The sequence below is a fragment of the Rhinoderma darwinii genome, chromosome 1 (genome assembly GCF_050947455.1).
Source record: "Rhinoderma darwinii isolate aRhiDar2 chromosome 1, aRhiDar2.hap1, whole genome shotgun sequence".
Classification (NCBI taxonomy): domain Eukaryota; kingdom Metazoa; phylum Chordata; class Amphibia; order Anura; family Rhinodermatidae; genus Rhinoderma; species Rhinoderma darwinii.
Genome location: NC_134687.1, coordinates 558,177,306 through 558,202,160, shown reverse-complemented (window position 1 = coordinate 558,202,160; position 24,855 = coordinate 558,177,306).

The window sequence follows — 24,855 nt, the reverse complement described above, 5'->3', positions numbered from 1 at the left end:
GGAGGGAGCGACTTGGAGGAGGCAACAGAGATTGCAGCTACGTGGGGTCAGAGTAACGGAGGTGCCGTGGGCTGTAACAAGCTGCCGTGAGAAGCAGCACCAGACGGAGAAGCAGACAGGAGGGGTATAGCTACTGGACTCCCCCTTTCACCTCAGTGTAATGGTCACAGCAAGGACAGGGGACTATAGAGCCCAGGCCGCAGGCCAAACTGTCAGCGCCCTCACACCATATCCCATATTGTGACTCAGAAGACGGAATAGATATTGAGCCACACAAATTTGAAGCCCCAACATGCCTTCTAGTGATTGCCACCTGCCAGTGTCCCTGGGCTTACCTATGGAGAGTATGCTGTTTGTAGTTTCATGTTTTCTGAGGAATCTTTTGGAGTGTTAATTATACCAAGTGCTTGTAGTTGGGAGCAGACAGTAGAACAAGCAGGGTGACAGAAATCAGCATCGGACTAGCCCAAGGACATTGAACCGATTGCATCTGTCACCTGTGGCTGTTCGGTTGCGTCCTAGGCGTGCCCTTGTAGCTTGGCTGCCGTCTGAGGGCGGGAGAGGGTTGTCACAAAAGGTAGTGGATAGCTCCGCAAGTACCTGTGGCAGTGGCCGTAGGCCCGGTTAGTCCACTAACCCCCACGACGTAACTCATTGCCGGGAGTGTAACTCTTACCTGAGGGTATGCTGACAGTAGTGGGTAGCTCCCACCGTGACTGTCGAAGGCATGTTGGTTCCCAAGCTTGGTAATGTGGAAGTTAGGCATAACCTCTCTCAGGGGGACTCCAGCTGGCTTGACGTCCCCAACCTCAGTGGTACTGTCTGCTCCTCAGAAGGAAAGCATCCTATTTCCGCGTGGATTATAGTAAATAGTTAAACCAGACAGTTGTAACTCATCTATTGCTCCGCCCGCCACGGTTACCCCCCCCTGGACTGTTCATTGTAGCGTCCACGGCCACGGACCATCGTTCCTACTCATCCCCCGACGGCTGTGGCCATGGGTCTGTGAGTGCCGGCCAGCGTCTCCTTCCTAGGAGACACCAGCACTCACTTCCACTCCGCTCTGCAGTCTCCCGTAGGGTGCATGCGCACGCTCGTGCCTGGCCTTAAAGGGCCAGCGCGCGCACATGTAAAATTTTCTAATTAGCCCATGATTAGCCCATGATCACCCTGGACTATAAAAAGGTCTCTGCCCTTTCACACCTTGCCTGAGCGTTGTTGTGTTTTCCTATGTTATTCTTAGCAAATTGTCCCTTATTGTTATCCTGTTCCCAGTGTTCCCGTGCCCTGCTACCTGTATCCTGTATCCCGTGCTGTTTTATTCCTGAGCCATTTATGTGTTGGGATCGTGTTGTGCCCGGTCACGCCAGCTGTCTTACTCCACATCTGGTGTCATCTGCCACGCCTGATTTCATCCGACACGTGTGGCATCACCTGTCGTCAAAGTTCCTGTGCCTAAGCCGCTACGACTATCTGGACTATTACAAGTACCCTTGTGCTGGACTTTGTATAGACTTGGTACCCTGTTGTTTGGCCAGCTGCTACCCTGCTACGGCGGTGTGGCCTAGTGCGTCCACTTACCCATAGATCGTGACAATACTCCCATCACGACGTCAGAAATCATGCAGGCAGACATGTGAGACCTCCGGTCATGTCAGGACCAACTCCTCCAGGCGGTAAACGCCATTATACATCAGCTGGAAGCGCAAACTGCAGTCGTTACAGCTCCTGCTCCTGTTGCTCCTGCTGTTCCTCCTGCGACACCTCCTGTCAGTACCAGTGCCGACTCCCGATTCTCCCTGCCACTACCTCCTCATTATGATGGAGACGCGAGGACCTGCAGGGGATTTCTGAACCTATGCCGGATCCACTTCAGACTGCATGCAAAGACCTTCCTTTCTGATAACGTGAGAATCGCCTTCATAATCTCTCTCCTTACTGGCAAGACCCCGGCATGGGCGAACCCCATTTGGGAACATCAGAGACCAGAGACCCGTGATTTGCAGTGTTTCCTACAGACTTTCCGTATGGTATTTGAGTAACCTGGGAGAGTCTCTTCTGCTGCTGCATCTCTGCTGATCCTTTGCCAGGGAGACATTTCTGTGGGCGCCATTCAGTTCCGTACCCTGGCTGCAGAATTAACCTGGAAGAACGAGGCCTTGGTGGCTACATTCTGGTAGGGACTGTCTTCTGAGATTATATACGAGCTTGCAGCTCGCAATCTGCCACTTACCCTGGATGACCTCATTCTTCTCGCCACCCAGATTGACATGAGGATCTGGGAGAGATCCCAAGAGGCTCGTCGGTAGAGAAGATTCCCTAGGCTGGTTTCTACTTCCAGCAATCCCTGTTGCCCTCACCAGTGATTCCACCAGAGGAGCCTATGCAGGTGGACCGGCTCAAATTGTCTGTCCAGGAGAAAGAACGCAGACGCACTTTGGGACATTGTCTGTATTGCGGCCTCGGAGGCCATGTTGTGCGTTTGTGTCCTCAGAAGCCAAAAAAACTCCAGTGCCTAGGATTGGTTGGAAACAGAGGAGCAAAAGGCACGGCGCCACATGGTGCAGGTCAATAGGATAAAAAGAGAATCATGAACATAGTCTGTTATGCTCACCCCGTTGGTATATAATAAAAGCAGTGAATCAGTCCACTTACTGCTGCTGCCAGGATCCAAAACCGGTAAACCAGGATGGTTACCGCTAGTTAGAACATATGGACAAAAATGGAAATAAAAGGGAGGATCCTATAAGGCGCTGCTGCGTGGTTGTTTGGGGATAATCAATGATAATAGATATAGAACTATATAAATAGATATTTATTGGAATATTAGGCTACGCGTTTCGACGCTGTACTAGCGTCTTCCTCAGGCCGTCTTCCTCAGTGCCTTTACCTCAGTCTCAATCCTCCATCATCCTGACGTGTCTCGACAGTTTTCGTTGGAGATGGACACTTCTTCTCTTGGTGCAGGTGCACTTCTGTTCCAGAGAGGCTTCAAAGGAAAGGCAGTAGTGTGGGACTTTTTTCCCCCACTGAGCGCAAAAACTCCATTGGGGATCGGGAGTTATTGGCCATCAAATTGGCTCTGGAGGAGTGGAGACATCTGCTAGAGGGCGCAGCTCACCCCATCCTGATATACACCGACCACAAGAACCTCACCTATCTCTAGTCGGCTCAACGGCTAAACCCCCGTCAAGCCAGGTGGTCACTGTTCTTCACCCGTTTCCAATTTGTGCTCCACTACCGTCCTGCTGACAAAAATGTGAGGGCTGATGCTCTGTCCAGGTCGTTTGATACAGAGGACACTGTGGAGACCCCGCAATGTATTATTGACCCGTCCTGCATTATTACTGCTAATCCCCTTCAGGTTAGAGACTTCTCTCCAGGGAGGACTTTCGTGCGTTTGGCAGACAGGAGGAGAATCCTTCGCTGGGGACATAGCTGCAAACTGTCTGGACACATGGGTGTCGTAAGACTCGAGATCTGATTGCTCTTTATTTCTGGTGGCCCGTCGCTGCCCAAAGATATTGTGGACTTTGTCTCTTTCTGCACTGCGTGTGCTTCTACCAAAATTGCTCACTCCAAGCCTGCCGGTTTGTTCCAACCCTTGCCTGTGCCCAACGCCCTCTGTCAGCATATTGCAATGGACTTGGTCACAGATCTTACTCCTTCAGTGGGATGCAATACAGTCTTGGTGGTGGTGGATCAGTTCTCGAAGATGGCACATTTTGTTTTGCTGACTGGCCTACCCTCTGCTTCTAGACTGGCAAATCTCTTCATTCAAACGCATCTTCCGCTTGCATGGCTTGCCCCTTCATATCGTGTCGGATCAGGAGGTTACATAGTTAGTACGGTTGAAAAAAGACACATGTCCATCAAGTTCAACCAAGGGATGGGAAAAGGGAGGGGAAAAATTTCTACACATAGGAGCTAATATTTTTTCGTTCTATGAAATTATCTGTGACCAGCTTCTGTGGTAGGCTATTCCATAGATTTACAGTTCTCACAGTAAAGAAGGCTTGTTGCCTCTGCAGATTGAACCTTTTTTTCTCCTGACGGAGGGCGTGCCCCCTTGTTTTTTGAGGGGGTTTTACATAAAAAAGAATTTCACCATATTTTTTGCATGTGCCATTAATATATTTATATAAGTTAATCATGTCCCCCCCCTTAGTTATTTTTTTCAAGGCTAAATAGGTTTAATTATTTTTATCTTTCCTCATAACTTAGATTCTCCATGCCCCTTATTAGCTTTGTTGCTCTTCTTTGTATTTGTTCCAACTCCAGGGCAACCTTTCTATGAACTGCAGCCCAGAACTGAACTGCATATTCTAGATGAGTCCTCACTAATGCTTTGTAAAGTTGTAATATTATATCCCTGTCTTGCGAGTCCATGCCTCTTTTAATACACGACAATATCTTGCTGCTCTTTGAAGCAGCTGATTGACATTGCATGCTGTTATTTAGTTTATGATCTAGAAGTACACCCAGATCCTTCTCTACAAGAGGCTCCCCCAGTATAGCTCCCCCTAGGACATATGATGCGTGCAGATTGTTGGTACTCAGATGCATAACTTTACATTTATCTACATTAAACTTAATTTGCCAAGTGGATGCCCAAACACTCAGGGTAGGTGCACACGTAGTGCTTTCAGCCGTTTTTCGAGCCGTAAACGTCCCGAAAAATGGCTGAAAAATCAAAAGCAGAACGCCTACAAACATCTGCCCATTGATTTCAATGGGAAATACGGCGTTCTGTCCCAATGGGGCGTTTTTTAAAAAAAACGGCCGCGTAAAAAAAACGCCCGCAAAAAAGAAGTGCATGTCTTCTCTTGAGCCGTTATTGAGCAGTTTTTCATTGACTCTATAGAAAAACAGGTCCAAAAATGAGCGTAAAAAACGCAGCGAAAGACGCGAGTTACTAAAAAAAACGGCTGAAAATCAGAAGCTGTATTCCCTTGAAAACAGCTCCATATTTTCAGACGTTTTTTAGTTTGTGTGTGCAAATACCCTTAGTGTGTCCAAATCAGCTTTCAATTTACAAACATCTTCCATAGACTGAACAATACTACATAGCATGGTGTCGTCTGCAAAAATAGAAATAGTGCTATTAATCCCATCCTCTATTTCATTAATAAATAAGTTGAATAATAGAGGTCCCAGCACAAAACCCTGGGCTACACCAATTATAAAGGGGGACCTTTCAGAGTAGGAATCATTGACCACAACTCTCTGGATATGGTCCTTGAGCCAATTCTCAATCCAATTACAAACAAATTCATCTTCTAAACCTATAGTCCTTAATGTACCCATTAGACGTCTATGAGGGAAAGTGTCAAATGCCTTTGCAAAGTCCAAAAACACTATATCCACAGCGGCCCCACTGTCTAGAGTTCTGCTCACCTCTTCATTAAAATAAATCAGGTTGGTTTGACAACTTCTGTCCTTAGTAAAACCGTGCTGGCTGTCACTTATAATACTATTTTTTGTCACATAATCCTGTATATCGCCCCCAATTGCCCCTCAAACATTTTCCCCACAATGGATTTTAAAGAGGCTCTGTCACCAGATTATCAAATCCCTATCTCCTATTGCATGTGATCGGCGCTGCAATGTAGATAACAGTAAAGTTTTGGTTTTTTTTTAAACGATAATTTTTGGCCACGTTATGAGCAATTTTATATTTATGCAAATGAGCCTTTCTAATGGACAACTGGGAGTGTGTTTTCTCTTATTTCCAATTGGGCGTGTATTATGTTTGTAACATCTGGGCGTGTTTACTTGTTTTACTAGCTGTGCGTTGTGAATAGAAGTGCATGTCAGCATCATATGTCAGCATCATACACTTCTATTCACAACACTCAGCTAGTAAAACAAGTAAACACGCCCAGATGTTACAAACATAATACACGCCCAATTGGAAATAAGAGAAAACACACTCCCACTTGTCCATTAGAAAGGCTCATTTGCATAAATATAAAATTGATCCCCTGTGGCCAACTCCCCATTACCACTATTTAGTGGTACCACTACATGTTCAGACCTTGGCTTTTTTGCATTTATATACTTGAAGAATTGTTTTTCTATCATTGGCCACCAGCCTTTCATTTTGTATTTTTGCTGATTTTATTACCTTTTTACAGATTTTATTATTCTCTCTATAATTACCAAAGGCTGTACCCTCAGATTTGTATTTTTCAAATGCCCTTTTTTTGTCATATATTGCCCTTTTTACGGTAGGTGTAAGCAATGTGGAGTTTATTCTTGTTACCTACAGGAATAATTTTTTCACTATAATTACCAAAAGTAATTTTTAAAATCTTCCATTCATCAGTTGTACCATTATTTGACATTAGTTCTTCCAAGTCTATAGCCTGAACTTCAGCCCTCATCCTGGGGTTCAGTTCATCTCGAAATTCTGGAGAGCTCTCTGTAAATTACTAGATGTGAAATTGGACTTTTCCTCAGCCTACTATCCCCAGTCCAATGGTCAAATTGTGAGGATTAACCAGATCATGGAGAATTATCTTCGGCACTTCATCTCCTTGCAGCATGATGACTGGGTACAGCTTCTTCCGTGGGCTGAGTTTCCATATAATAACCACACAAGTGAGTCCACTGCTTCCACACTGTTCTACATTGTCTACGGCCAACATGCACGAATCCCTCTTCCTGTTCCGGCTACTTCTCAGGTACCCACAGCTGACTCTGCATTTAGGGACTTCCTAGAAATCTGGCAACAGACTCGGTCCTCTATTCTGCTGGCAGTCGATCGCATGAAGCGAAAAGCGGATACACGAAGAAGAAACAAAGTTTGGCTGTCCTAAAAGAACATTCGTTTGAAGGCGTCCTCGTACAAATTTGCTCCCAGTTTCCCCGGACCCTTTGAGATCCTACAACAGATACACCCGGTCTCCAATAAGCTTCGGCTGCCTCCTACCCTCAGAATCCCCAACTCCTTTAATGTTTCCGCTTTGAAATCTGTGGTCCTGAACCGCTACAGTAAAGCTCCTAGTCCCGCAGTTGCTCCCGGCAATTCATTTGATGTGTTTGAGGTATAGGAGATCCTGGACTGCAATACAGGGGAGGGCTGTGTCACGTTATCTACTAGGGGGGCTGTATGGCACTATATACATGGGGAGGGCTGTGTCACTCTATCTACTAAGGGGGCAATGAGTGGCACTATACAGGGGGAGGGCTGTGTGTCAATATATGGGGGAGAGCTGTGTCACATTATCTACAGTGGGGGCTGTATTGCACTCTCTACAAAAGGGTGGCTGTGTGGCACTATCTACAAGAGGGTCTGTGTGACACTATCTACAAGAGGGGCGCAGTGTGTGGCACTATCTACAAGGGGGGCTGTGCGTGGAGATATCTACCGGGGGCTGTGTGTGGCACTATCTATAGGGGACTGTGTGTGGCGCTAACTACAAGGGGATGCTGTGGTCTTATCTATAGGTGCACAAAGGGGGAATTATTGCTGTGGGAGCCTGATTACTAAGCACTTTTATTGTGTCCAGCACTAAGGGATCATTATTACAATCTGGGATACTGTGGATTACGAGTTTGTTTAAAGGAGGGGTTATAGGTGTGGAGGGTGCTGGAAAAGAAAGAAACCAACTTGTCTATGTATCATATTCTGCAGAGATGAGTCGTGGTTGGAATAAGTTGTCATATTGGTCTTGGCTGGATGGAGAAAAAAATGGGAATGTGAACGACTAATCAGAGAATACATCACCTGTGAGTCACTGGATATAAATGTGCTGTAATCACTTATATGGTCTGCAGAGCTCCTGTGTATAACTGCCATCTACCACTATATGGTCACTATATGGTGGTGATATTGGTCTTTGTATATTGGTAAACTAAGATGACTTTTATTTAATCTAGCTAAAAGGATTAATCCTTTTAGCTAGACTAAATAAAAGTTATATCTTAGTTTATTTCCACACATTTATTTGATAGCCGGGAAAGCTGCATATTTTGTGTGCTCCTGCACAGTTGTCCTTTCTTGAATGTCTATTGCCCGCCAGCTATAAGGGTCATTTCGTAGTCTGTTGCACTACCTACCAGGGGGCTGTGGGCTGTGTGGCACTACCAACCAGGGGGCTGTGTGCTGTGTGGCACTACCAACCAGTGGGCTGTGTGGCACTACCAACCAGTGGGCTGTGTGGCACTACAGACCAGGGGGCTGTGTGGCACTACCAACCAGGGGGCTGTGTGGCACTACCAACCAGGGGGCTGTGTGGCACTACCAACCAGGGGGCTGTGTGGCACTACCAACCATCCTTTTAGCTAGACTAAATAAAAGTTATATCTTAGTTTATTTCCACACATTTATTTGATAGCTGGGAAAGCTGGGTATATTGTGTGCTCCTGCACAGTTGTCCTTTTTTGAATGTCTATTGCCTGCCAGCTATCAGGGTCATTTTGTAGTTCTTGCACTACCTACCAGGGGGCTGTGGGCTGTGTGGCACTACCAACCAGAGGACTGTGGGCTGGTTCACAAAAAAAATTAAATTACTAATTCTACTGGACCAACTGCCTACTTAGAGACAGGCAGCAGCTTCAGGAGCGCATCATAAGGGTAGAAACACACTAGGCTGATACGCTGAGTAAAACTGCACAGCTTATCCGCCCTGGTAGCCGCAGGGAATTCCGCCAGCAAAACCGCACCAAATAGTGGTGCAGGTTTCGTGAGGCATGCCCGCTGCGGAAATCCTGCAGGGAAAAAAACGTTTAGACTTACCCGTAGGCGACACGTCTCTCTCTTCATAGCCCAGCCTCCTGGGATGATGCTTTAGACCATGTGACTGCTGCAGCAGTCACATGAGAATAAACGTCATGACAGGAGGCCGGGCTGCGCTAAGATTAGAGGATCGCGTCGCCTAGACTACGGCCAGGGTAATTCTAAACTTTTTCATAAATTTAAAATAAAAAAATACCTTTTTTTTGTCATTTGTGATTTTTGCAGCAGCATTTCCGCAATAGAGGAGCAGTGGTTCCGCAGCATAAATTGACATGCTGCGGCTTAAAAAAAACAAAAACACACTGCAGGTCGAAAAACTTGCAAAAACCGCCTCCTATCAAAATCAATGGGAGGCAGAAAAAGCATTTTTCGCTGCGTTTTTTTGTGGGCGGTCCTTAATCGCCGCGGGCGAAAAATGTAGCAAAAAATGCGGCAAGAAAGTGTGGGCAGGTCAAAATCTGCCTCGAAATTCTTGATGGCATTTTGAGGCAGATTTTTTTTTGCCTGCAAAATACTCTGTGCGAACAGGGCCTAATACTTAATCAGGACTTTCAGACACTTTACTTACTGTGTCACAAGAGCTGCTGGCTCCCACTCCAGTCCTCATTGTCCCACAACCTTGTCAGGCGCTGAATTCACCACAGGTCTTCCAGGTCCAGTCCTCCACCTCCAGGCTCCAAAAAATGGCGGGGATCAGAGAATGCCCGCCACCGTGCTACAACTTGACTCCTCCTCCTCTCCTTACGCAGCTACGCTCTTACGCTGAGAAGGAGGAGGCGGAGGTTAGTAAAATGGAGGGGGGACGTACTCTGCAGACAGCAGAGGAATGAGCAGCCGGGTGCGTTGGTGTGTGTGCGCGCGGATGCGGGTTCGCGCGCAGGGGGTGGGGGCGGTGTTTGACGGCCGGGTCCCCATGACGAGAGCCGCAGAGCAGCATCACAAACTAAGGGGGAGGGGGGCCCTGTTTTTTTCTACCAAAGGCAAGTGGAGGCATTTGCCGGGCCCCCTTTCAGTTAGGTTTGGTCCGGGTCCCTTACAGCAGTACCCCTAGTACTGCCCTGATGGTGGCCCTGGTGCCACCACCCTTTTAACTAGTGCCACACAGCCCCCTTGTAGATAGTGCCACACACCCCCCTGTAGATAATGCCACACACCCCCCTCCTTGTACAAGAAGAGTATTGCTCTCTGTTGATGATTGCCCCTATTACGAGCAAGAGGAATTTATCTTTTAGGGAGCCTCTTGAGGGGCCCTAAGAGGGGGTACTATCACAAACAACACAAATCATGCTGTAACTCCCCTTTCCATGCAACCTTCCATCGCATCATGACAGCAGTGTCGCTAGGCGATCAATGTGCACCTCTGTTGTCACTGACAAAACATTATTTGATCCTGCTGGCATCCTCACTGAAGGTTATGCTTCTGTGAAGTCCTTGAGCTTGTGACCACACCGTAATTGCTTCAGCACTGCAATGGTTAAACCTTGCTCCACCTCTATCACCCAGTTTTCCCAGGCTACTTAAGAGATACTCCCCCTTCACTCTTTGCAATAGCAATTTGGTTCAGTTGGCTCTTGTATTGCGCATAGTAGTCTACATCTACTCCTACAGGTGCGCGACAACATGTATAATCAGTGTGGTCAACGATACATTGACAAATGAGGAGGAGGAGATGATTTACATATGCATATGCACTGTTCGGCATCTTCATATATAAATATAATTCCTTTATCAGGTGCCCTTAACTGGTTCCTTATCTCCTTCACAAAAAGCCACTTAGAACCAGCTTGATGTAGAATATACCCACATGTCTAGGTAGAGGGAATGCTGAAAAGCATGTACATGTTTGATTCAGGTGTGCTGTTTGCATCCATCTATTAATACATTTTAAATGGAAATCCTCCGGTTGCTGTGATATGCCTGGCGGTATCAGAATGTTGCTTGGTGTGTGGCCCTAAAATTAGTCAAGGGTTGGTAAATTTTATCTTGAGGTGACTATGTATAATTATCTTTTAGTGCTGAGGTGGAAAGGCAGAGAGATTCCGAATTAACAGACTAAACTTCTTAAACTACTTATAGAGTAGAACAAAAAGTTTCATTTTTCCACATTGGTCTCTTGGCAGTTGTGAACAATGACAAACAGTTCAGTTCAAGTGGCCTCAGTAGACCAATTTACATATATGTGGCTTTTCTTGCACATCTGAATAGAAAGCTTTTTATTCTACAGTATCTATTAAATCACTTTTTACTGTTTTTTTCTATGTCCAAAAATAAAATGCAAATCCACTCAACAAGTGGTTGAAATAAGAAATGAAAAACACTGCATGGGGCTGCGTATTCACTAGAGGTGGGTAATTGGTCTACAAAACCTCTGCTGAATCTTCCCAGTGAAATCCTGTTACAGAGAAATTGAAAAGCAGAAAGGTCTGTGACAAATACATTTCCTAGGGTAAGATAAATGTTGTTTTTCAACAAAGGTGAAGTAATGATTTTTGTCATGTGATGTCTTCACCCAGACACAAAGTATAAAGTTTAGGTAATAAACCTTTATTGCACAAAAGGGGGCTCACAACCTTTTCGGGAAGTTTTTAAAGGAGGGTTTCCAAATAATTTGGTGTGCCCTTAGAAGGCTCTGTTCACATCACATTTGTAAAATATGTTTAGCGTGTATGCCGGGAAACTACCCAACATATGCGCTAAACGTGTCCATAGGGATCCATCAGGCTAACAGAGGCCAAAAGAGTGTGCTTTTGACCTCCCTCGGGCTGGTGTACGTTGGTATTTAGGTATAAAATAGTGTATTAGACTAAGCCATGGCATACAAGCAGATCCTGCAGAAAAACAAATACTGCGCATTATTTTAACATAGCATATGTCACAGGCATCCGTTAATCATATACTGTATGTCATGAGCTTTTTAATACCTTTTTATGACGTATCCATTAAATGAATGCCATAATATAAACGTGATGGATACCTCTGACACATGACTAACAGTAGCGCCCATCACCCATAAACTATTATGAGACCCGTTTAATGTAGCCGTCATAAAAGGTCAAGATAGTTCAAGACGTATGCGTTGAATTGATCCTATAATAGTCTATGAGCAACGGATGCCACTGTTAGGCATCCATCACAGCCTACGTTTAATTTATACATTGGGAGCTTTTCCCTGCGTATACTTTAAAGGGCTTGTCTCAAGATTAAATGTTATCCCCTTACCACAGGATAGGTGATAACATGCTGATCAGTGGGTGTCTGACTGCTAGGACCCCCACACATCACGAGAACGGGGGTTCCGTTCCTACTAATAAATGGGGCGGCAGGTCGAGCATGCGCACTGCCGCTCCATTCACTGTCTATGGGACTGCCAGAGAGTACAGCGATCGTCTATCTCCAGCAGTGCCATAGAGAATGAATGGTGCAGCAGGGTGCATGCTCGACCTTCCACTCCATTCATTCGGAGGAATGGGACCCCCATTCTTGTGATCGGTGGGTGTCCCAGTGGTCGGGCTCTCACGGATCAGCTTGTTATCACCTATCCTGTGGTTAAGGGATAACATTTAATCTTGGGAAAACCCCTTTAAATGTAGGCCAAAAACGTGATGTAAATGGGGCCTTATACTCACTTTACTAACTTTCTACATGTACTACACCAACAATTTTTACATAGGCTGGTTTAGGGGTTAGTCATTACCCAAGGCCCTCTGCCACCTAGTGGCCTCCAGCTCTATTAAGTTCCTTCAAAATACTTACAGCAGCAAGACATAAGAGTTGGAACTCCCCTCTCTTTATTTGGAGCTCCAATACTGACAACTAGAAAAAAAAATCCTTTGCTTCGGCTTTCATGTTTATTGCCATAGGGAGAAGGGGATTACAATCTGCAAGGTATGCCCGTCTCTGCTTACCTCGGAGGGAACAAAGGCATATAAAAATTACAACATACATGATTCTTTATTACCACAACAGCAGTACACTTGAGCTACCATATACGCCCATACACATTTAATTGTCACCGGATCCTGACAAAAATTATCCAATGTATATGGCCATCTCAACTTAGCACATTATGACACACTTACTTTGAAGGTCACCACCAAATCTTTTGCCCAGGGGTCTTCATCAACCTTGATCGGTCCCTTGTGTTAGTTATAGTAGTCCTGTAATATTCGTAGTGGTCTAGAGTGTTTTTTTTTTTTTGTTACTACGTAGTGTCTCTTGTGGACTAGAGTTTATTAACACTTTCCCACAAAATGGCGTACTAGGTATGTCATAGTGCTGGGGGGTTGAGGAAGATATCTCTAAAAATATATATTAGACTGAAATTTATACGAGTGTTCCAATGGACACTCCTTCCAGGAACTTAATCCAGCATTCTAATCATAGATTAGATCGATATATATCGGAGAGGAATAACACACAGACATTGCTTGTATGTTCAAAAATACTCCTCTGAGGTTTATTGCCAAAACAATTACAATAATATCATTCAAACGCGGTGTAGGCTTGAGATTAACCAATCGGAGGCAATGTGATAACAACTCTGATTCAGCCAATAGGATACAATGAGAATATTTCATATTCAGCCAATTACAGGAATACATTACATTTTAAATATATTATAATTCTTCATTAGATGCTGACGTCAGGTTTTCAGCTGGCTTATTTCTCTTGGCAAGAATATAATAGTTTTGTTCTTCTAAGATCGGGGAGTTTTAGGGAGTTTCATTCCCATACATAGTCATTGCAGAAAAACCAGTTCAATACTTGGAATAAAAACTATTCCCCTGTCAATACACACAACTTCTGCAATGGGGAAAATACTGGCCAGGCTTCAGGCCACCCTGAAAACAGGTCTATACATACGAGCACCAAGACAAATGCCCTCTTTCAAATATATATAGAGAGATAGATAGATAGATAGATAGATAGATAGATAGATAGATAGATAGATAGATAGGATAGATAGTGAAGACAACTTTGTTAACACATAAGAGGCTGACAAAAATAATGGCTCAGCAGTAAACTGTCCCTGGATATTTCACTGATGAATTAAAATAATTTCTTTGGTGCCTGAAACATGTATTCATAGTACACCTGCCCCCAAATGATTTGCCCTGTCATAAAAACGAATCTATGTAAGATAGTAGGCCTCTAAGTAATACGGTCACACAGTTACTATGTAAAACCACCATAGAAGGGCCAAATAATACAGCCACATAATGACCACATATTACCACCACATAAAGACTGAATAATACTGCCGTAATGTTACTAAATAACACCACCACACCATAACCACATAGTGACTGAATAATACCTCCATACTGTTACTGAATAATACCGCCACACTTATAACCACATAGTGACTGAATAATATACGCATAGTGGTACTGAATAATACCTCCATACCATAACCCCATAGTGACTGAGTAATACCTCCACACCATGACCACATATTACCACCACATAGTGACTGAAGAATACTACTATACTGTTACTGAATAATACCACCACACTGTCACGAACAGCACTCCCGGCACACATGACTTGGATGCCACTGTAAACTCCGCTTGTCCACTCTCACTCTTACACACGCCTATCGCAACACGCTAACAATGAGTTAAGCGCACCCCAAAACCAGTTCACACATCCACACAAAACACTGCCACCACTTGCCGTATTAGGCCGACAAGAGCCTCCCGCTGGTAACACACACAGGCACACACTGAATCTAAATAGCATTCAACAGGTTATGCTTTTCCTCTTCGAGGTTGTGGGTAGGTTTAGAGTAGCAAGGAACAAACGTATTCATTTTAAGGTTTAATATACAAAAGTACAGTGCTTACAAAAAAGGTTACAGAAATGATGTAATAAAAACGACACGCATATAAGCAAAACAGTTACAAAATACAAGGGAATAAAGCAAAGAATAAAAGACCTCATACGTATTTGATAGGTTAGAGATCCCGCTGAGGAGAACAGCATGAAGGTGGGCAGAACTGTATTGTGTTCATTACATCTGGGTGTGTTTACTTTTTTTACTAGCTGGGCGTTGTGAATGGAAGTGTATGATGCTGACGAATCAGCATCATCCACTTCTCTTCGTTACCACCCAGCTTCTGGCAGTGCACAGACACACAGCGTGTCCTCGCGAGATCACGCTGTGACGTCACTCACTTCCTCCCACAGGAGGAACGAGCGAGGACACGCTGTGTGTCTGTGAACTGCCAGAAGCTGGGTGGTAACAAAGAGAAGTGGATGATGCTGATTCGTCAGCATCATACACTTCCATTCACAACGCCCAGCTAGTAAAACAAGTAAACACACCCAGATGTAATGAACACAATACACACCCAGTTGGAAAGAAGATTAAAAACGCCCAGTTGTCCATAAGAAAGGCTCATTTGCATAAATATAAAAATGCTCATAACTTGGCCAAAAATGCTCGTTTTTGAAAAAGAAAAACGTTCCTGTTATCTACATTGCAGCGCCGATCAGCTGCAATAGGAGATAGGGGTTTGAAAATCTGGTGACAGAGCCTCTTTAAAGGGGTTGTCCGAGATAAATTTTTATTTAAAAGTTAAACACACAATACGCACATTAAATATTCCCTAATATACTTACCTGTGCAATCTTGCTTCTGTTCTCCGTTCTGGCAGCTCTTTTCTTCCGATCACCTGTCTTCTGACGTCACGTTTTCTTCCTCCTCCACTGTCGTGTCGTGTCCCGATCACATGGTCTCGCCCCAGCGAGACCTCGGATGGGACACGACACGTCACTGGAGACGTGTCGTTTCTGCGGGTGCCCGCCCAGCCTATGCAGCTTTTTTTCACTGTGAGCGCGCCTATGCGTGTTCACAGTGAAAAAAGTGAAGAGGGACGGCACCTGCGGGAATGTCGGGTCTCCGGCTGTCAGTGACTGCCGGGGACCCGGAGGAGAAGATAGAAGCAGCTTTCGCTGCTTCTGTCTTCTCCGATGTCTTCTTACACAGCGTTCAATGAACGCTGTGTATAGGAATAGAGACAGCAGCGGCGCTGTCTCTATTCCTCCCGGTGATCATGTGACTGGTCACATGATCACCGGGTACCGTTAGTGGCAGACTGCTGCTGGGTCTAATCAGACCCAGCACAGCCCTATTAGTGACAATCGTCACTATGAGAGGGCTGATTTCCCCTGTAACTGGGGCTGCTGTGCAGCTCCAGTTACAGTGGAAAACATGGTGTAAAAAAAAAAGAAAAAAAATATATAAAGTCCCCCAAAGGTCTTTTTTGACCTTTGAGGGACAGACAATAATAATAAAAAAATAGTAAAGTACAAAAAAAAATTAAATAATAAATACACATAAAATACCCACCCCCAAAAAAATACCGTTCCCCCTGTCAATCATTGTTGTAACGCTAGCGCTGACCCAATTACCCTAATATAGACATGTAATATATAGAAATTTACGGTAAACAATGACGATCACAAATAAAAGGTCTATTTTAGGGTAAAACTATGTTATTACCCAAAAAAAATAGCTGAAACTTAAAAAAGCTTATTTTTTTACTATTATTTTCAAACTTTATGAATAAAAATTCTAAAATAGCAAAAAAGGTGTGTATAAAAACGATAAAAAATGAAACCTGCATTGTCTACGGCAAAAACGTCGCAAAAATAACGTCGTTAGCCCAACAAATTAAAAAGTTATAGCCATTTAACTAACACGTGCAAAAAATGGCTAAACGGTGTCTGGTCCTGAACTAGATAAGATCTTCTGGGGTCCTGTATCTAAGCCTACATTGTTAGGCTTAGATACAGGGTCTAACAAACAGTGTCACACATGGAGCCTGTATCTAAGCCTAACACAATGTAGGCTTAGATACAGGACCCCAGATGACATTCTTTTTATTCCTGTATAAGGGTATGTTCACACGGCCTATTTACGGACGTAATTCGGGCGTATTAACCCCCGAATTACGTCCGAAATTACGGCTTGAAATCGTTGGCAAACATCTGCCCATTGAAAGCAATGGGCAGACGTTTGTCTGTTCACACGAGGCGTATATTTACGCGTCGCTGTCAAAAGACGGCGCGTAAATAGACGCCCGCGCCAAAGAAGTGTCATGTCACTTCTTCAGACGTAAATGGAGCCGTTTTCCATGGACTCCATGGAAAACCAGCTACAGTTACGTCCGTAATGGATGCGGCGTTCAAGCGCCTGCACATGCCGTTACGGCTGAAACGACAGGGCTGTTTTCTCCTGAAAACAGCCCCGTAATTTCGGCCGTTACGGACGCTGCCGTGTGAAGATACCCTAAGATTAGTGTTTTGGGGCCCTGTATCTAAGCCTAACATGTGGTATTCTTAGATACATGGCCCATGTGTGACACTGTCTGCTTGGGTAATGTTACTAAGGCTACCTTGTGGTAGGCTTAGATACATGGTCTAACAGTATCACACATGAGCAGTGTATCTAAGCATCCCTCTTTTTTTTTTTCTTAGTTATTATGTGTTTTTTACAGGTTGGGTCCTTGGTACTACATCAGGTTCAAGGACTACTTCAATGACACCTTTTTTATTTTTAATAAAATCGTTAACCAGTGTTGTGTGTGTTATTTTATTACAATAAAATCAGGCGCATCCCATGGAAGCACTTCCGTGGGACGAGCGTGATTCGCGCAACAGCAGTAAAATAATGAATGTAAACAGAAAAGCACCACGTGCTACAAACATCCAGAGTGTCATAATGATGGTGGCTGCGCGAAAACCGCAGCCGCGCATCTGTATGAACATGACACGGAGCTGTCAAGTGCATTTTGCGCACGCAAAACGCCACCGTATTTGTGTGCGCAAAACGCACACGCTCGTTTAAATCCGCCCTTATGCATCAGTGTGCTTTTCGATTGTCATGTGTTATTCACGCACTCACAAAGCCAGCCCATTTTTTTCTTCTTTTTTACAACAAATTGCTGTGTAAATCACGCACCAAACACGTGTGTGCTGTTTGTGGTTTTCACGCATGCATTGACTTCAATGTGAGTGTAGGTGCATGATAACGCACCAATAGAGGACATGCAGTATGTTTCACGCAGCGGACTCTCGCTGCGTGAAAAGTCACACGTGTCAACGGCCCCATTGAAATAAATGGGTTGCGTGTGTTGTGCGTTTTTTCAAAGCACAGCACACAGACTTGATTCACGCTAGTGTAAATCGCGCATAAGGCCCCATTCACACCACGTCGAAACCACGCACAGCACACGCGACCCATTTATTTCAATGGGGCCGTTTTCACGCAGCGAGAGTCCGCCGCGTGAAACATACTGCATGTCCTCTATTGGTGTGTTATCATGCACCTACACTCAAGTAGATGCATGCTTGAAAACCATGCACCAAACAAGCGTGTTTGGTGCGTGATTTATGCTGCAATTTGTTGTAACAAGCATTAAAATCGAGCATTAAAACTGCCTTGCGGGAAAAAGAAGCGACATGCTCCATCTTCGGGCGTTTACGCCTCTGACCTCCCATTGACTTCAATGGGAGGCAGAGAAAGCGTATTTCGCGTTGTTTTATGCCTGCGGCGCTCAATTGCCGCGGGCGAAAAACGCCACGGAAAACGACGCAAAAAACGCAGCAAAAAAAGCCACAAAGAACGCCGCAAAAAACAGACGCAAAAAAACAACGCAGACAAGGCTACGATAAATGCCGCGAAAAACATCACAAATAAAGCCGCGAAAAAAGCCCCAAACAAAGAGGCAAAGAACGCCACGAAAAACGACAGGGAAAACGACACGAAAGACGCAATGAAAAACGCAGAAAAAAAACGCAAAAAAAAGACGCGAAAAACGACGCAAAAAAGGCTACGATAAACGCCACGGAAAAAGCTGCGAAAAACATCGCGGAAAAAGACGCGAGAAACGCCCCAAACAGAGGCAAAGAACGCAGCGAAAATCAACTGGGAAAACGACACGAAAGACGCAACGAAAAACGCAGCAAAAATAGGCGCAAACAACGACGCAAAAAAAGAAATGATAAACGACGTGAAAAAGGCTACGATAAACGCAATGGAAAACACAGCAAAAAACATCGCAAAAAAAGACGCAAACAAACAAGCAAAAAACGCCAAGATAAACTAAGCGAAAAACGCCCCGAACAAAGCGGCAAACAAATACGCAAACAAAGCCGCAAACAGCGCACAAAAAACGCCGTGAAAAACGACGCAAAAAGACGCAGGGAGAGGTAAATCTGCCGCAAACTTCAAGACGGAATTTTGAGGCAGATATTCCTCTTGCAAAAAAACTCTGTGTGAACATGGCCTTAGTGGAGAGAGACATGAGATAGAAGAGGGTGGACGAGGGTGAGGGAGACACGAAGAGGTTTATAGACCTGAAAAGAGAAAGAAAACATAAATGTGAAAAACATAATGGGGGGAGAACATTTGCTCATCATCCTTCAAGAATGTCAGCAAGGAGACAAGTCCAGTGAAGGAGGTCAGCGGGGAGGAGCAGGGACAGCTCACATGAACTCTTGGAAGGTACGTGCACGCTCATTGCAGCCTGCAAGGAGCGTGCACGGGAAAAAAGTTTCATAACAAGGAAAGATCAACAAACCAGACCTGAACTGCATGTAAACAAACTGTGCTAAATTCAAAGCAGAAATGTGCTAAGTAGAATTTTTTTTTTAAAATAATGCTTTATTTAGGTGGTCTGTATAAGGGGTAATGTATGACACAGTTTTTGAAAAAATGTTGGTATCTCGGACAACCCCTTTAAGTAAATGTACAGTACCTGTTCCCCTTATTTGAGGTTAAACTGCACAGAGTGCTATTCATTTTAATTAGCTAGTACAAAACAAAATTCTCTTAGGGTATATTCACACAGTGCAGTTTTAATTTCGTTTTTTGGTGCAGTTTTTGAAGCCACAAGCAAGAGAGGATTCAAAAAAGGGAAGTAGAATTTTTCCTATGTACATCCCCTCTCTTTAGAATCAACTCCTGGGTGTGGTTTCAAAACTGCACCAAAATTGCATTGTGAATAAGGCCTTAAAAAGTGCAGGATGCTGTGAACAATCAGGTTTTAGTGTAAACAGCATTTAGATAATTGTACACTTTTTGCACTACTTACATGGCAAGACTCTGATGTGCTTGTGAGTGAGCAATGGTTGGTGTAGAGTGCTTTTCCTAAAGCAGCAGAGGTCGATTTGAAGAAAATTTATGCTGCACATAAAATCGACAGGGACCTGATCAGACTAGTACTTTGCAACTATAAATGATTACATTATTTATGTGTGCAGTGTCTAAAGTCACTTGCTTATGGGGGACCTCAGGGGGCAGAGAAGGATGGTAAAAGCAAATGCAAAGGAAAAAAATGAAACAAGAGTGCAGAGTAAAGCTAGTTGTTAACTCACAGACTTCTGTTATATGATCACAGGCAGAGGGGTGACAGGCAGAGACTCTGCTAAGAAGATGCAACCCAGCTCTGGAAATCTCCCAAAGACTGTCAGCTGAGAGCTGAAGGGTACACAGGATAGGTCAGGGGCACTGAAGGGTTAATCCTTATCTGAAAATCTCGACACAGTCTCCCGCCCAATGAGAGTATTTACAGCTCTGCTCACCCAGAGCCTGTGCTGATGTCACTAACTTTCGTTCTGATTTCTGTCTGAACAAATACACTGCCATATATACCTGGTGCATGACAGACAGATTTAATTTCCTTAGCGGTGATGTAGCTAGTTGAACGCGGGGCATGGAGCCTCAATTTCCAACGTTATGTTAAAGAAGCATTTTCTGGAGATCCGGGGCACTAGATAAATGTCCGAGGCAAGAGCCCCGAGGGCCCAGTGCTATCAATGCTCCTGACGAGCACATTTTCATACACACCTACCTCGGGTAGTTGTATGTTCTGCAGTCGCTGGAACGGGTAATCTGGCCGGGATGCACTTTTCATAGGTACCTTTGCTGTTTTACCTATGTCATGCTGTGCGCACATCATGCCGGCTGCTACAAACTGGCATTATTGAATCCAGGGACAAGCCAATATGCTGATACCTGGCTGCACATACTCTTGTTGTCAGTTCTGTCTTCTCTTGCTCTCTCAATTGGCTTAACCGATGATCCAACAAAGATCCTACTACCAATGGGCCCATAATTGTGGGTGATGCCAAAAGCGTACCTAGAGTCAGTGTAAATGTTGGCCATCTTACCTTTTGCCAGGTTACAAGCCTCAGCGAGCACCTCCAGCTCCGCTTCTTGAGATGAACCAGGAGGTGAGAGAGGTTTCTGTATGATTTACCTCACGCCTCGTACCCTGTCTTGTACATACTGTATATGATGAAGTATCTCTATATTACAAATTTACATCTGAAACCCATGTTGCATATAGATAGACCATTTCAAAAGGGTGGAGTCTTATTTTTCCACATTCATCTGATAATCCACCCATCAGGTCCTGTGGATACCTGATTAATACCACAAACAAAAATTATTTTACTAAAATCTGGCATAAAATTAACAATGTTCAGACAATTTTCACCTCCTTCCCATGTAAATCTGTAAATACTCATCTGTGAGTGACATCACCTCGGCCTCCTGTACAGATTTTCTGGAGGGGGATGGTCTCTTACACAATACCTCATATTGAGTGGTGACTACAGCACAGCATACCCAGTGCCATATTTACCGTTCTGGAAGGATCTGGAACCGTCTATACAGAAAAACTCAAAATCTGTGTTACTCTCTTACACATTTAATCTGGATTACTCATTGGGGTCTCATACACATTTTGTAAACCTCCTAGCTCTAAATTAATTCAAAACAAAACAAAATTATGCGTTGTCACTGAGATGTACTTGATCAGTCTAATCACTATTCCCCTTTTTTGGACTCTGTGGAAGTCAAGTAGCAGGGTTCAAAACTACATATCTCAACATAGTGAGGTTGGGCACTCTATCTGGGGGTACTGGTTTGGCCCCTTGTAATACACAATAGCCTAGAACAAAAATTACTTTTTCCTGACAAAACTACATTTTATCTTTTAGATACCTTGCAACCAGGGGCGTAACTAGGAAAGACTGGGCCCCATAGCAAACTTTTGACTGGGGCCCCTCCCGTGGGTGTCACACAACCCCCCCCCCCTTGTAGATAGTGCCTTTTTTACAGCCCCCCTGTAGATAACGCCATACAGTCCCCCTGTAGATAACGCCATACAGCGCCCCCTGTAGATAACGCCATACAGCCCCCCCTGTAGACTGTATGGCTTTATCTACAGGGGGGACTGTGTGGCGTTATCTACAGGGGGGACTGTGTGGCGTTATCTACAGGGGGGACTATGTGGCGTTATCTACAGAGGGGGACTGTGTGGCGTTATCTACAGAGGGGGACTGTGTGGCGTTATCTACAGGGGGGACTGTGTGGCGTTATCTACAGAGGGGGACTGTGTGGCGTTATCTACAGGGGGGACTGTGGCGTTATCTACAGGGGGGACTGTGTGGCGTTATCTACAGGCGGGACTGTGTGGCGTTATCTACAGGGGGGACTGTGTGGCGTTATCTACAGGGGGGACTGTGTGGCGTTATCTACAGGGGGGACTGTGTGGCGTTATCTACAGGGGGGACTGTGTGGCGTTATCTACAGGGGGTCTGTGTGGCGTTATCTTCAGGGGGTCTGTGTGGCGTTATCTACAGGGGGGGACTGTGTGGCGTTATCTACAGGGGGGACTGTGGCGTTATCTACAGGGGGGACTGTGTGGCGTTATCTACAGGGGGGACTGTGTGGCGTTATCTACAGGGGGACTGTGTGGCGTTATCTACAGGGGGACTGTGTGGCGTTATCTACAGGGGGGACTGTGTGGCGTTATCTACAGGGGACTGTGTGGCGTTATCTACAGGGGGGACTGTGTGGCGTTATCTACAGGGGGGACTGTGTGGCGTTATCTACAGGGGGGACTGTGTGGCGCTATCTACAGGGGGGACTGTGTGGCGTTATCTACAGGGGGACTGTGTGGCGTTATCTACAGGGGGACTGTATGGCGTTATCTACGGAGGGGGCTGTATGGCGCTAACGCCATACAGCCCCCCCCCCTGTAGGGAACGCCATACAGTGCCCCCCCTGTAGGGAACACCATACAGCGCCCCCCTGTAGGGAACGCCATACAGCGCCCCCCCCTGTAGGGAACGCCATACAGCGCCCCCCCCCCTGTAGGGAACGCCATACAGCGACCCCCCCTGTAGGGAACGCTATACAGCGCCCCCCCTGTAGGGAACGCTATACAGCGCCCCCCTGTAGGGAACGCCATACAGCGCCCCCCCTGTAGGGAATGCCATACAGCGACCCCCTGCAGGGAAAGCCATACAGCGCCCCCCCCCCCCTGCAGGGAAAGCCATACAGCGCCCCCCTCTGCAGGGAACACCATACAGCGCCCCCCCTGCAGGGAATGCCATACAGCGCCCCCCCCCTGCAGGGAAAGCCATACAGCGCCCCCCCCCTGCAGGGAACACCATACAGCACCCCCCCTGCAGGGAACGCCATACAGTGCCCCCCCCTTGCAGGGAACGCCATACAGCAACCCCCCCTGTAGGGAACGCCATACAGCCCCCCCCCCCCTGCAGGGAAAGACATACAGCGCCCCCCCCCCCCTGCAGGGAACGCCATACAGCGCCCCCCCCCCTGCAGGGAACGCCATACAGCGCCCCCCCCCCTGCAGGGAAAGCCATACAGCGCCCCCCCCCCTGCAGGGAACGCCATACAGCGCCCCCCCCTGCAGGGAAAGCCATACAGCGCCCCCCCCCTGCAGGGAAAGCCATACAGCGCCCCCCCTGCAGGGAAAGCCATACAGCGCCCCCCCCCCTGCAGGGAAAGCCATACAGCGCCCCCCCCCTGCAGGGAACGCCATACAGCGCCCCCCCCTGCAGAGAACGCCATACAGCGCCCCCCCCCTGCAGGGAACGCCATACAGCACCCCCCCCCTGCAGGGAAAGCCATACAGCGCCCCCCCCTGCAGGGAAAGCCATACAGCGCCCCCCCCTGCAGGGAAAGCCATACAGCGCCCCCCCTGCAGGGAATGCCATACAGCGCCCCCCCCTGCAGGGAAAGCCATACAGCGCCCCCCCCTGCAGGGAACGCCATACAGCGCCCCCCCACTGCAGGGAACGCCATACAGCGCCCCCGCCTGAAGGGAAAGCCATACAGTGCCCCCCCCTGCAGGGAAAGCCATACAGCGCCCCCCCCCTGCAGGGAACACCATACAGCACCCCCCCCCCTGCAGGGAACGCCATACAGTGCCCCCCCTTGCAGGGAACGCCATACAGCACCCCCCCCCCCGTAGGGAACGCCATACAGTGCCCCCCCTTGCAGGGAACGCCATACAGCACCCCCCCCTGTAGGGAACGCCATACAGTGCCCCCCCTTGCAGGGAACGCCATACAGCGCCCCCCCCCCCGCAGGGAACGCCATACAGCACCCCCCCCTGCAGGGAAAGCCATACAGCGCCCCCCCCTGCAGGGAACGCCATACAGCGCCCCCCTTGCAGGGAACACCATACAGTGCCCCCCCCCCCTTGCAGGGAACGCCATACAGCACCCCCCCTGTAGGGAACGCCATACAGCCCCCCCCCCCTGCAGGGAAAGCCATACAGCGCCCCCCCTGCAGGGAACGCCATACAGCACCCCCCCCCCCTGCAGGGAACGCCATACAGTGCCCCCCCTTGCAGGGAACGCCATACAGCACCCCCCCTGTAGGGAATGCCATACAGCCCCCCCCCCCCAAAAAAATGCGACCTATAGTGTGTCCTACAAATAACATGCATCCCCTATCCACAGGATAGGGGATACATGTGTGATCGCTGGATTTGATAGGGAGAACAGGGGACCGGCGCTCCATTAATTTCTACGGAGCTGCCGACACAGACCCCGGAAATCCGAGGTTTGCGATGGAAAACTTCAGAGGACTTTCAGTCCCCCGTTCTCCCTATCGCTGCCAGCGATCACACATGTATCCCCTATCCTGTGGATAGGGGATACATGTCTTTTGTTTAATGGCAGAGCGGGGAGATACCTCCCTGCTCTGCCGTAGTGTTCAGTGGTGTCCCGCTGTAGCAGCCATAGCGGCTGCTAGCGGAGCCTGCGGCCATGGTGGGGGC